This window comes from Pseudophryne corroboree, chromosome 5, assembly GCF_028390025.1.
Source record: "Pseudophryne corroboree isolate aPseCor3 chromosome 5, aPseCor3.hap2, whole genome shotgun sequence".
In the NCBI taxonomy this organism is placed as follows: Eukaryota; Metazoa; Chordata; class Amphibia; order Anura; family Myobatrachidae; genus Pseudophryne; species Pseudophryne corroboree.
In genome coordinates, this window is record NC_086448.1 from 498,582,999 (window position 1) to 498,598,059 (window position 15,061).

The following is a 15,061-nucleotide window of genomic DNA, read 5'->3' on the forward strand; positions in this document are numbered from 1 at the left end:
TGTGCTCTCTGCTGTCCCTGCTTACAGCACTCCTCAGTCCTCACACCAATCTCTCCATCACTCCACCTTCCCTCTGGGCTCTCTCTAGGGATTGGCCAATCAGATGAGAGGTGTGGGCTGTGTCCTCCATCACACCATCCACTGTTGCTAGGCTCCAAGAAAAAGGGGGGAAAGGGTAAAACTGCAGGTTATGTCTCTGTTTATATGCAGCCCAGAGTATACAGCTGTCCTTTTTGGCAAAAAGTCTGGGCTACACAGATTCTCACAGGGTCCTACGTGGATCACCTGGTACAATAAGGCAAGTTACATGTCAGTTGAAGGGAGCATGAGTCCTGTAAATTCTGTGGGATACCACATTCAACCCCGCTTGAATGATGCGTGTCCTCACGCATTTGTCTCTCCACATAGTCATTTTTTCACAACATTGACGATTTACCGACATGAAATACATTGGGTTGCAGGTTCTGAAACAATTACGTTTTAAACCTCAATGCATTTAGTAACTGTAGAGCAAACAAGATTGAAAATCACATTAGTATAATCATTACAGATCAGACATGAGAAGGGTCTATAACTAATGGGCAAAAATCCCTGTGCGCCTCTTCCCTGGCTTTCTCGATGCCTGCTGCCACAGTGAGATAAATTCTTCACCACTCATTGAGGTGTACTCATAGCCAGGACGATGCAACTCTGGAAAGAGCCATTTCACGGCCTCTTTAGCTTTCCCCTGGGTTTTTGCAGGATGGTGAGGTTTAGGGATGAGCATAACTGAATCTTATGCATTGGGTTTAGAGGATTCTAAGTCTTCCTCTGTGGCCTTGTGGGTTACTACTTCTGCTTCCCGGTCCTGATCAGTAGCGTTTGAATGAGCCGAATTGAGGTAGGCCATATTGGAATTGGTGACATCCATCATTGTAGGTCCACACCGAAACGGCCGAACAGTTTCTTGCAGGTTCTGTTGCGTATATCCACTTGTTTTCTCAAGGTTAGCTGTTCTTCCCAATAATGCACTCTGCGATTCGGCATTAGGATCCTGTTGACTGCATACAGATGGCCTCTGGTTTACACTTTCTGTCACGTTTTCTGTGGAATATATTCCATCTTCATGGCATCGGTAGTGACGTGGATGACCTCCACGGTGTGGATGGCAGCAATAATGCCTGCAATCTGCTGCATACCTGCTGCCCTTCACTGGAGCACCTCCTGGACCGGTGATATTGACTGCCCGTATACCTTTCTCTCCACTGATTATGAAAAATTCCACCATCTCTCCATCTCCAAGGCTGCGGTAGTATTTTCTGGGGTTGTTCCTCTGTATGGCCGTATAATGAACGAATATATCTTGCTTGGTGTCATCACGATTGATGAATCCATACCCACGTCGCACATGAAACCAGATTACCTTTCCTGAAATTTTCCTTGTGCGGACTGGAGTGTTGGTATTTAATATGTTGGTTAACTCATCTGCATTTATATGGCATTGCCTGCCATAGTGTGGACATCCTTCTTCAGAGATTGGTCTTAATCTTGTTGTGTCCCCCGAGGCTCGGTCTCCGTCCTCGGGGCATTGGAGTTTAAATGCTCTGTGCAGCGGCATTCTCGTTCAATGTGGCTAGCTTGTCGACACCTTCTGCAGATTGGTCGACCTTGAGAGTCAAATTGATCGACTGATCTCCTTCCGTCCCCCCGAGGAGGGTCCCACTAATCGCTCGATGACCTCTTTCGCTCCATCCTCCACCTAGGCTCAACAGGGCCAGAGTTTTGCTGCTTCATCATGTTCCGCATCTCCCTTCGCATCTCTGCCATCTCTACCATCAGATCCTCCAGTTGTTTCTTCAGGGAGTATAATGAGTCAGTGGATGGGGCCTGAACAACTTGTAGCGCCTCTCTGCTTTTTGGTGCCTTCTCAGCACTGGAACCCGTAGCACCACGTGGACATGAGTGTTCATGAAATTGTGGCATCTCTGGGAACTCCACGTTTCGGTCTGTGCTAGTGCCAATCACTTTGATTGCAGCTTCCTTGAAGTCCAGAAACGAACAGTCTGCTTTCTGCAACCTTAGCAGCCGTAACTGCGCTTGCACATTTTCTCCCATGGATCCCTCAATGAATTGAGTGATTAGGGCCTCCTCCGTATTTCGGTCTTCCTCTGCATCGACAGCCTGTATGGTCCGTAAAGCTTCCTGCAGGTTTAGAGCATAGTTACGGAGAGTTTCTCCTGGTAGTTGCTTACAGGCATAAAATTTCATCTTCAGTTCGGATAGTGTTTGCGTTTCAAATGTAGTGGCCAGCCTCTTCAACACTTGGTCTACGTCCTTCCTCTTATCCAACGGCCACGAGATAACTTCTCTGAGGGCTGATCCTTTAAGTTGGGCGATTAATATCTCCATCTGCTGTTGGTCACTTAGAGGGTATAGCCGAAACATAGATTTCATTTTATTTTTAAATTCCGTTAGTGTCTTTCCTTTTGAACTGTGGGCATCCCCACTGTATGCTGGGAGCCATGGTGCCCCAAAGTAGTATGGAAGAGTAATTGGGTTAGTTTGCACCATTGTCATGGCTGTCTGTTCTGATCCGCTGTGTTCACTGATGGATGCCCTCTCCAAGGTATGTTGCTCCCTTGACATCTCCTCTTGCTTTGGGCCTCCTTACCTTGAGCTCCAAATCCTGTTCGTGACGCCAAATGTGATACCCGGGCAAATAAAGGACAATGTTATTGGGTGAGTAGATGATCTTTTACCTGGTGATTATGTCCGCTTTACAGTATCTGTGTACCGGGATACCAACTTAAGATGGAGGTTCGTTCAGGATACTTCGGAGAGGTAAGGAATATATGTCTGCACAAGGGGGTTATTCAGGGAACAGTCTCAACTCAACTTCGGTTTATTAAAGGCAGTGGGAAAATCAAACAACTTGAACAATAGTAATACTTTATAGTAAATTATCAAGTACAGATAATAAGCAGTTGGTCTTTACACCGTAGATTATGCCAAAACTGTCATAGACTGTTTAATTATTCAGGTGTTGCATATCCCATCGCCGTCCTTCTCAGCAGTTATGCATGCTTACCTGAATTGGTTATATTGACTTATTATACTATTCAAACCTTAACTCAAATATTCAAGCCGTTACCATCAAAATATGCATGCATAAGAAAAACAGTTTGTTACCAGTTACAATTATCTGATTACTCTTATTGAATATCCCATGTATTCAGAAGCAAGTATTAGTACAACTTATGTTCTTCCGCCTGTGCACAGGTCTGTAACCCCCTTTAGAGTGTGTCCACAAGTGGATATATATGCATATATATATTTAGTCTTTCTTAGACATGTCCCTGTAGTGTAAATAAAGGCCTGTCCTCTCTGTGGCCACACTGATCCACTGCCTTTCCCATTCACTCTGGGCAGTTCTGTTCAGGCCTCCTTTGCACTGTAACCTGGCTGTCAGTTCATCTGATGTACAATGTCACTGGTCTGTAAGGCCTGGCAGATAAGCATCGGTGGCACTAGCACTGTGTGTGCTGTCCTTTCTACTAAGTCTTAGGTCATTTAATGTAAGTAGTGGCAGCTGCAATGTTTGTAGACAGTGTGTGAGCAGGGACCCTGTTTACTTGTACAGAATCCTCCCTGAGGATGGAGTTACCTCTCAGTGCTGTCTCTGGCTGCTGAGTCCACAGCACTGTCTCTGCATGGATTTCTCCCTCTTAGGGCTTTCTTTGTAGCTGCTACTTCCTCTGTTCTTATATGGGCAGTGAGCTGTTACTGAAGAAACCTCACTGATCTCACTCCCTCTCCTCCAGAGGAGTCCCTTGCTGTTGCTGCTGGGACTTGCACAATGATACTAGTGCTGACAGGACACTCTGGAACTGACACACAGGAACTCAGCCTCTGCAACTCACTGCCATTCTCACTCAGGATCCCACTGCTTGATCTGCTGTGCTCTCTGCTGTCCCTGCTTACAGCACTCCTCAGTCCTCACACCAATCTCTCCATTACTCCACCTTCCCTCTGGGCTCTCTCTAGGGATTGGCCAATCAGATGAGAGGTGTGGGCTGTGTCCTCCATCACACCATCCACTGTTGCTAGGCTCCAAGAAAAAGGGGGGAAAGGGTAAAACTGCAGGTTATGTCTCTGTTTATATGCAGCCCAGAGTATACAGCTGTCCTTTTTGGCAAAAAAGTCTGGGCTACACAGATTCTCACAGGGTCCTACGTGGATCACCTGGTACAATAAGGCAAGTTACATGTCAGTTGAAGGGAGCATGAGTCCTGTAAATTCTGTGGGATACCACATTCAACCCCGCTTGAATGATGCGTGTCCTCACGCATTTGTCTCTCCACATAGTCATTTTTTCACAACATTGACAATTTACCGACATGAAATACATTGGGTTGCAGGTTCTGAAACAATTACGTTTTAAACCTCAATGCATTTAGTAACTGTAAAGCAAACAAGATTGAAAATCACATTAGTATAATCATTACAGATCAGACATGAGAAGGGTCTATAACTAATGGGCAAAAATCCCTGTGCGCCTCTTCCCTGGCTTTCTCGATGCCTGCTGCCACAGTGAGATAAATTCTTCACCACTCATTGAGGTGTACTCATAGTCAGGACGATGCAACTCTGGAAAGAGCCATTTCACGGCCTCTTTAGCTTTCCCCTGGGTTTTTGCAGGATGGTGAGATTTAGGGATGAGCATAACTGAATCTGATGCATTGGGTTTAGAGGATTCTAAGTCTTCCTCTGTGCCTTGTGGGTTACTACTTCTGCTTCCCGGTCCTGATCAGTAGCGTTTGAATGAGCCGAATTGAGGTAGGCCATATTGGAATTGGTGTCATCCATCATTGTAGGTCCACACCGAAACGGCCGAACAGTTTCTTGCAGGTTCTGTTGCGTATATCCACTTGTTTTCTCAAGGTTAGTTGTTCTTCCCAATAATGCACTCTGCGATTCGGCATTAGGATCCTGTTGACTGCATACAGATGGCCTCTGGTTTACACTTTCTGTCACGTTTTCTGTGGAATATATTCCATCTTCATGGCATCGGTAGTGACGTGGATGACCTCCATGGTGTGGATGGCAGCAATAATACCTGCAATCTGCTGCATACCTGCTGCCCTTCACTGGAGCACCTCCTGGACCGGTGATATTGACTGCCCGTATACCTTTCTCTCCACTGATTATGAAAAATTCCACCATCTCTCCATCTCCAAGGCTGCGGTAGTATTTTCTGGGGTTGTTCCTCTGTATGGCCGTATAATGAACGAATATATCTTGCTTGGTGTCATCACGATTGATGAATCCATACCCACGTCGCACATGAAACCAGATTACCTTTCTTGAAATTTTCCTTGTGCGGACTGGAGTGTTGGTAATTAATATGTTGGTTAACTCATCTGCATTTATATGGCATTGCCTGCCATAGTGTGGCCATACTTCTTCAGAGATTGGTCTTAATCTTGTTGTGTCCCCCGAGGCTCAGTCTCCGTCCTCGGGGCATTGGAGTTTAAATGCTCTGTGCAGCGGCATTCTCGTTCAATGTGGCTAGCTTGTCGACACCTTCTGCAGATTGGTCGACCTTGAGAGTCAAATTGATCGACTGATCTCCTTCCGTCCCCCCGAGGAGGGTCCCACTAATCGCTCGATGACCTCTTTCGCTCCATCCTCCACCTAGGCTCAACAGGGCCAGAGTTTTGCTGCTTCATCATGTTCCGCATCTCCCTTCGCATCTCTGCCATCTCTATCATCAGATCCTCCAGTTGTTTCTTCAGGGAGTATAATGAGTCAGTGGATGGGGCCTGAACACCTTGTAGCGCCTCTTTGCTTTTTGGTGCCTTCTCAGCACTGGAACCCGTAGCACCACGTGGACATGAGTGTTCATGAAATCCTGGCATCTCTGGGAACTCCACGTTTCGGTCTGTGCTAGTGCCAATCACTTTGATTGCAGCTTCTTTGAAGTCCAGAAACGAACAGTCTGCTTTCTGCAACCTTAGCAGCCGTAACTGCGCTTGCACATTTTCTCCCATGGATCCCTCAATGAATTGAGTGATTAGGGCCTCCTCCGTATTTCGGTCTTCCTCTGCATCGACAGCCTGTATGGTCCGTAAAGCTTCCTGCAGGTTTAGAGCATAGTTACGGAGAGTTTCTCCTGGTAGTTGCTTACAGGCATAAAATTTCATCTTCAGTTCGGATAGTGTTTGCGTTTCAAATGTAGTGGCCAGCCTCTTCAACACTTGGTCTACGTCCTTCCTCTTATCCAACGGCCACGAGATAACGTCTCTGAGGGCTGATCCTTTAAGTTGGGCGATTAATATCTCCATCTGCTGTTGGTCACTTAGAGGGTATAGCCGAAACATAGATTTCATTTTATTTTTAAATTCCGTTAGTGTGTTTCCTTTTGAACTGTGGGCATCCCCACTGTATGCTGGGAGCCATGGTGCCCCAAAGTAGTATGGAAGAGTAATTGGGTTAGTTTGCACCATTGTCATGGCTGTCTGTTCTGATCCGCTGTGTTCACTGATGGATGCCCTCTCCAAGGTATGTTGCTCCCTTGACATCTCCTCTTGCTTTGGGCCTCCTTACCTTGAGCTCCAAATCCTGTTCGTGACGCCAAATGTGATACCCGGGCAAATAAAGGACAATGTTATTGGGTGAGTAGATGATCTTTTACCTGGTGATTATGTCCGCTTTACAGTATCTATGTACCGGGATACCAACTTAAGATGGAGGTTCGTTCAGGATACTTCGGAGAGGTAAGGAATATATGTCTGCACAAGGGGGTTATTCAGGGAGCAGTCTCAACTCAACTTCGGTTTATTAAAGGCAGTGGGAAAATCAAACAACTTGAAAAATAGTAATGCTTTATAGTAAATTATCAAGTACAGATAATAAGCAGTTGGTCTTTACACCGTAGATTATGCCAAAACTGTCATAGACTGTTTAATTATTCAGGTGTTGCATATCCCATCGCCGTCCTTCTCAGCAGTTATGCATGCTTACCTGAATTGGTTATATTGACTTATTATACTATTCAAACCTTAACTCAAATATTCAAGCCGTTACCATCAAAATATGCATGCATAAGAAAAACAGTTTGTTACCAGTTACAATTATCTGATTACCCTTATTGAATATCCCATGTATTCAGAAGCAAATATTAGTACAACTTATGTTCTTCCGCCTGTGCACAGGTCTGTAGCCCCCTTTAGAGTGTGTCCACAAGTGGATATATATGCATATATATATTTAGTCTTTCTTAGACATGTCCCTGTAGTGTAAATAAAGGCCTGTCCTCTCTGTGGCCACACTGATCCACTGCCTTTCCCATTCACTCTGGGCAGTTCTGTTCAGGACTCCTTTGCACTGTAACCTGGCTGTCAGTTCATCTGATGTACAATGTCACTGGTCTGTAAGGCCTGGCAGATAAGCATCGGTGGCACTAGCACTGTGTGTGCTGTCCTTTCTACTAAGTCTTAGGTCATTTAATGTAAGTAGTGGCAGCTGCAATGTTTGTAGACAGTGTGTGAGCAGGGACCCTGTTTACTTGTACAGAATCCTCCCTGAGGATGGAGTTACCTCTCAGTGCTGTCTCTGGCTGCTGAGTCCACAGCACTGTCTCTGCATGGATTTCTCCCTCTTAGGGCTTTCTTTGTAGCTGCTACTTCCTCTGTTCTTATATGGGCAGTGAGCTGTTACTGAAGAAACCTCACTGATCTCACTCCCTCTCCTCCAGAGGAGTCCCTTGCTGTTGCTGCTGGGACTTGCACAATGATACTAGTGCTGACAGGACACTCTGGAACTGACACACAGGAACTCAGCCTCTGCAACTCACTGCCATTCTCACTCAGGATCCCACTGCTTGATCTGCTGTGCTCTCTGCTGTCCCTGCTTACAGCACTCCTCAGTCCTCACACCAATCTCTCCATCACTCCACCTTCCCTCTGGGCTCTCTCTAGGGATTGGCCAATCAGATGAGAGGTGTGGGCTGTGTCCTCCATCACACCATCCACTGTTGCTAGGCTCCAAGAAAAAGGGGGGAAAGGGTAAAACTGCAGGTTATGTCTCTGTTTATATGCAGCCCAGAGTATACAGCTGTCCTTTTTGGCAAAAAGTCTGGGCTACACAGATTCTCACAGGGTCCTACGTGGATCACCTGGTACAATAAGGCAAGTTACATGTCAGTTGAAGGGAGCATGAGTCCTGTAAATTCTGTGGGATACCACACATTACATTAAACACAGCATACACAGAACCCCTCCCCCATATTACTTTATACACAGAATACACTACACTACACAGCCCACCCCCCCATATTACACCCAGTACCACATTGAACTGCATCATACACACAGCCTCCATTCCCCCTTGTTACCCCTAGCACTCACCTGTGTATGTTGCTCCTTCTACTAAAGGCTGGGAGCTGACCCCCAACAGTGTGGGAGGCAGCACAGTGCACTTACCGCCAGTGAGAGGTGAGGAGCAGGAGAAGGAAGCTAAGGCTGCTGCTGCTGCTGGGCTGATCCACGCTACAGCCCTGAGTGTGGTGGGAGGAGCTAGTCACAGGGAAGCAGAAGCAGAGCCCTGCTGCAGTGTGCAGGACAGCAACCGCTACACACAACCCTGCGGTGGACGGCCTGAAAGTCTCCCATGCTGGCCATGCCCCCGACCTCTCCGGACTCACGCATGCGCGCGGTACATATATTCAGGCAAAGAGGGCTGACAGGGTTTCCGGGCCAGCAGGAGGCTCATCTAAAAACCGTGAGCCTCCCGCTGAATGCGGAAGGGTAGGCAAGCCTTCTCCAGGGGTGTCGTGGACACCCCAAGAGGGAGAATAGTTGTCGGTATACCAGCTGTCTGGATTCCGGCACCGGTATGTTCATATGCTGAGTGCCGGGATCCCGACAGCTTGTAGATCGAGTGCCACCCCACAGTATTAGGTATACAGGGGAGCGGTCCCAGGGTGCACAACGTTAATGAGAGGTGCGACCCTGCGGAGACAAGTACTGCATACAAAGACAAGGTTGCAGGTGCACAATTCAAACACTACCAATTTATTAATAATAATCATTGCAATAAAATTTTGCATTTTGAGCGAGACTCTTCGCATAGTAATGGCCATAAATAACGGAATTGTTTGAATTGTGCACCTGCAACCTTGTCTTTGTATGCAGTGCTGAAAGGTCTCCGCAGGGTTGCACCTCTCATTACCTGGTGTGTACCCCAGAACCCCTCCCCTGTATAAAAGTTAGTTAGTTATTTGCTGACTGCTGAAAGTGTGCAGAGCATTTCCTTACTGAGGCTATCTTTGCCAAACAACAAGGAGTGAAATGTTGAACAATAAAAACAGTCTTTAGTTTTGTTTCTGAAGAAATAGCGGCATCCGTTGGCATAGACAGTAGAATGAATGAAGAGGGTAGTAGCTTTGTTTCAGTTTCGTTTCACAGTAAGAGACTTTTGATCTGATAGAAACAGTGTTCCCTCCTCCCAGCAGTTGTTCTTACTTTACATGGAACAGAAACAGAAATATGTTTCTGGCACTCCTCTGCTCTGGAAACACGACTAGTTATACAAACATCTTGTTCATATGTTTACCAATTGTAAATGATTTTCATGGGCCTACTAAAAAGCGCAATGTCTATTTTTTACAGTTGTATTCATATATAAGGGTGGGTACACACCAGGACGACATTGTGCAAAAAGCCCAGATTTCAACGCGATTTAGATGCAATCTAATGGAAAAAGTGCAGAATTGTACCTATTTTGCAGACGATTCCGATCCGATGCGCGTACCCGCCACTCATATGTCGAATTGGAGATCTAGACCTGCTGCAGTCAAGATTCGTCAATCCGACCTCCTATTGGGTGCCGATCGTGTCATTTGAGTGACATTTCCTGTACACTCCCACCTGCCGCCATCTTCTCCAGCATCGTGCGGTGTACCAGCAGTGCAGACACACATTCTCTCCTCTGATTTTGGATACCCATCTGATTTCAGCCTGTGGTATGTGTACTCCTGGCCACCAATGCTCTTCTATGCCCTTGGTGTCCATCAATACCTACGTATGCCCACTGATTGTATAATATATGGCCACACTGCTCACCGATGCTTTTATGTGCCTACTGATTGGTTTATATATGCCCACACTGGCCACCAATGTTTGTGTGCCACTGATTGCTTTATTGCCCACGCTTGCCACCAATGCCTTTGTATGCCCACTGATTGGTTTATATATGCCCACACTGCCCACTAATGCTTTTATGTGCCCACTGATTGCTTTATAAATGGCCATACTGCCCACAAATGCTTTTATGTGCCCACTAATTGATATGTATATGTGCCCCTGTCCCCCTACAAAAACACATTTATAAATAAAGACATTTCTTATAAAGTTTTCTGTAAAGTATACCAAGGAATATCTATGGCACACGAAATCAAAAGAGTATATAAATAAAGTCAAAAGGGCCAAAGTGCGTGAAGAGTTGGGGGCTTTCAGTAGGTCCTACTGTCCTAAGGCCACTGCGGATTGGGCCCGCAGGAAAATCCAGAACCTACATATGGTTTTCCTAAAGGAGCACAAGAAAATGGATATCTCCCAGAGATCTGGTGCTGGAGCCTAAGAGAGGTGTACCAGACCTCCCTCTGGTACTATAACCTGCTCACCTTTACTCTTAGCCAGGAGATGCAGAGGTTTGGCATCGTGGTGATTGCCGAGAAGGAGGTTGACAAAGTGGCAAATGTGGATGAAAGTTCGCAGCCACTTTCCGTAAGTAGAGACACAGTATTTAAATGTCCTTGTGCAATGTTCAAGTTTGTAGTGACAGGAGTACAGGTATAAACCACTCTACTTTACCTAATGGACTCCTCCTGCCAATCGACAGCATCCACTCCATTGAAATAGGCCATGTACTGTTCCCTGACTTGTTTGGACTGAGCAGTCCCCATGTACTAAAGTGAAGGTGCTTCCATTTATGACATTGGCACTACCTCCTTTGGAAGGTCTAGGTCTTCTTGCAGATCTGTGCCTGTAGGCCTTTGCTGCTTGGCTTTGCGGTGGAGCAAATTGTTCAGGACACTGCATGCACTGACAACCCAGTTAATTTTGTCCACCCTCAGGTTGATGGCAGTGTGGAAGATGCGGAATCTGTTGCTTAGGATTCCAAAAGCACTCCCCACAATATGGCGTGCCCTGGATAGCCTGTAGTTAAATATCCACTTTTCTTTGCTAAGGCCCCTTTGCGGATATGGTTTAATGACGTGCTCGTGCAGGGCGAATGCCTCGTCCGCAATGAACACAAAATTTAGGACATACTTTGTTTCCTGGACAGTCGGCAAGTAAAAGGTGTTGGAGGTGAGTCTCTCGTAGAACGGTGTATTCTTGAAAGTGCCACCATCCAAAGCACGACCATTCCTGCCGACATCAAGAAAGATGAACTCTTAGTTTGCATTAACCACTGCCATCAGAATGATACTGAAGTACCCTTTATAGTTATAGTAGTATGAACCACTGTTGAAAGGTTGGGTTATGTGGACATGTTTGCCGTCAATGGCTTCACCGCAATTTGGGAAATTCCAACGCTCTTCAAATTCATCCCCAATTGCTTTCCACTCTTCTACGCTTGTAGGGAACTAGTAAAAAAAAAAAGAAAGGTTATTAATAAATGTTTCTGTTTTTTGACCCGCAGACTCTCATTGCAGAGCCAGAGCAAGAGACAACTGGGGCCCCAGCCCACCTGCCAAAACCCCAACCCCGCCACAACCCCTCTCAAAGAAACAGCAGCGCAAGGGAAAACAAGCAGCAGAAGACGATTTGCTGTCACAAGCTGAGCTGGCACTGAGGAGGCCCCACCTGACCACCAGGATAAATTCGGTACCTATCTGGCTTATGGGCCGTGCCAGATGGATGCAGAAAAACAACTGGAGTTCGAACGAATAGCAAGTGAACTGTTATTCCAAGGGTGGAAAGGGCGGCTTACGTTGCACACAAAACTAGTGGGCCTTGCACACACCGAGGTTGTACCTGTAGTGACAGTGGAGCAAACTCCACCATCCTCCTGTCCGAGGACCTCCTCACCCCTTGATCCAATGCCCTCCTTACCACCCCCCTCCTCATACCTCGCTCCACCAACCTGCTTAACAGTCCCTTCCTCATATCCACCAGCAACCTGTCCAGAATCCTCCTCGCAACCTGCTCCCCCAGCATCCTCCTTGCAACCTGCTCCCCCACCCAGCTACAGGCACCTGTATACGTCCTTACTTGGGGATTATCAGGAGTCTCCTCTGTTTGAAAATATTTAATAAAGTGTTCCCCAGTTTTATCATCCACGTAGGTATGGAGGGGTATGATATACGCTGTTTTTGGCGCAGACAGTCCAAGGTCCATGCACACGTGCTGCATTGTGCAGATTAGTGGGGATGGGGCCATTGCCTTTTCACTATGCACCACATGTGCATGAACCTTTGCATATCTGCGCCAGAAACACCGTCTATCATACCGGTCCATACCTATTGCGAAAGGTAAAATTGGATTATACTAAATTTTAACAATGTTTTATATATGTTTGTACAGTTTCTGTCTTTTATAAAGAAAGAAAGAAAGAAAGAAAGAAAGAAAGAAAGAAAGAAAGAAAAAAATTCCTAGTGTGTTAAACAATCAAACCAAAAAAACCACACAGATTCATTAGTTTTAATAAAACAGTTTTTGTATTTACAACAAGTGTGTGGTGTATTTTTCCTTACCTTGCAATACTGGTACTGCAGGGGTGTAGTATGAATTGCCAGTGCTTGGGATCCCGGTGCCAAGCATACCTGCGCCGGGATCCCAACCGCCGGAATGCCGGCAGCGGTGCAAGTGCAAAAGAGCCCCTTGCTGGCGCGTTATGCATGCCATGCTATTTATTCTCACTCCAGGGGTGTTGTGGACATACCGACAGCCGGTACATCAAGTACCACCCGTACTGCAGCACCTTCACAATAGCTCTGCAGGTGCCCGGGATGATGAGGTCCAAAGCTTGCGGGTAGATGAGGGATCCAAACTTCAGGTCAGCCAGAGACCTTCCTGTATCCAGGAACCTCAGGGTCGCCACCAGCCTGTCCTCAGCAGGGATGGCCATGCGGTACTTCGTATCTTGCCTCTCAATGTAGGGGGTCACCAGACGCAACAATTCCTAGAAGGTCCCTCCTCAGCAACCACTGCTTTATCCAGCACGACCTCAGGATGGCAGGGTGAGGCAGTGGGAGAGAGGTTGAGGAAATGGGTGACAGGGAGACAGAGGGTGATGGGGATGGAAAAGAGAGACAGAGACAGATTAAGGGGGTGCCTTGAGGGTAAGTATCCTGGACCCCCTACTTAAAAGGGATCCCTACCTAAAAGGGCCCCCCGTCACCTGTTGTAGATCGGATCTCTCTTACAGATCCGATCTGCGGTGTTGCGCTCCCGAGTCCTGGCTCCCCACTGGCGTGTCAAACGTCAGCGCCGTAGCATAGCTGTACAAGCGGGATCAATTGCTGTCCAGCTTAGCAGCCTGCAGCTCAGTCATTGGCGCACCGCAGAGAAGGAGGAGGGATCCTTGGCGACGAGTGGAGCCCCGGGGGCTGTGCCTATGTTTTATTACTTGGAGCTGCATAACAAAAAAGTAAGGCTGGGTGCATTTTTATTTTATTTTATTCTGGGTCACATGTATAAATATATATATATATATATATATATATATATATATACATACAGTGGGGATCGAAAGTTTGGGCACCCCAGGCAAAAATTCATTTTAATGTGCAAAAAGAAGCCAAGGAAAGATGGAAAAATCTCCAAAAGGCATCAAATTACAGATTAGACATTCTTATAACATGTCAAAAAAAAAGTTTGATTTTATTTCCATCATTTACACTTTCAAAAGAACAGAAAACAAAAAATGGCGTCTGCAAAAGTTTGGGCACCCTGCAGAGTTAATACCTTGTACTGTCCCCTTTGGCAAGTATCACAGCTTGTAAACGCTTTTTGTAGCCAGCCAAGAGTCTTTCAATTCTTGTTTGAGGTATCTTCGCCCATTCTTCCTTACAAAAGTCTTCCAGTTCTTTGAAATTCCTGGGCTGTCTGTGACACACTGCTCTTTTAAGGTCTATCCATAGATTTCCAATTATATTGAGGTCAGGAGATTGTGAAGGCCATGGCAAAACCTTCAGTTTACGCCTCTTGATGTAATCCACCGTGGATTTTGAGGTGTGTTTAGGATCATTATCCATTTGTAGAAGCCAGCCTCTCTTTTACTTCAGCTTTTTCACAGATGGCATCAAGTTAGCATCCAAAATTTGCTGGAATCTTATTGAATCCATTTTTCCTTCTACTCGTGAAATGTTCCCTGTGCCACTGGCTGCAATACAACCCCAAAGCATGATTGATCCACCCCCATGCGTAACAGTTGGACAGAGGTTCTTTTCATAAAATTTTGTGCCCTTCCTTCTCCAAATGTACCTTTGCTCATTCCGGCAAAAAAGTTCTATTTTAACCTCATCAGTCCACAGAACTTTATTCCAAAATGCATCAGGCTTGTCTATATGTTCATTTGCAAACTTCAAACGCTGATTTTTGTGGTGAGGACGTAGAAGAGGTTTTCTTCTGATGACTCTTCCATGAAGACCATATTTGTACAAGTATCTCTTTATAGTGGAATAGTGTACCACAACTCCAGTGTCTGCCAGATCTTCCTGGAGGGATCGTGCAGTCAAACGTGGATTTTGACTTGCTTTTCTCACAATCCTGCGAGCTGTTCTGTCTGATATTTTTCTTGGTCTTCAAGATCTTGCTTTAACTTCCACTGTTCCTGATGACTGCCATTTCTTAATTACATTCCGAACAGAGGATGTGGGCATCTGATAACGCTTTGCTATCTTCATATAGCCTTCTCCTGCTTTGTGAGCGTCAACTATTCTCAGTTTCAGTGTTCTACACAACTGCTTAGTGGAACCCATGGTGCTGATTGTTGGAGCAAGGTCAGATGAGCCTGGGCTTTTAAAAACTTTGAGATTGACATCACCTGGTCTTTCCAGACGATGATTGAGAAC

The 15,061-nt window shown here is 46.0% G+C and overlaps 1 long non-coding RNA gene across 2 annotated transcripts in view; it reads left to right on the forward strand.

Moving 5' to 3' along the window:
- LOC134929156 (uncharacterized) overlaps positions 1-12,672 on the forward strand; it is a 53,980-nt gene extending 41,308 nt beyond the window's left edge. For both annotated transcript variants that reach the window (XR_010178336.1, XR_010178337.1), the window contains exon 3: positions 11,686-12,672. This is a non-coding gene — a long non-coding RNA (uncharacterized LOC134929156). The remainder of the gene's footprint in view (positions 1-11,685) is intronic.
- Positions 12,673-15,061: the final 2,389 nt, after the last annotated feature.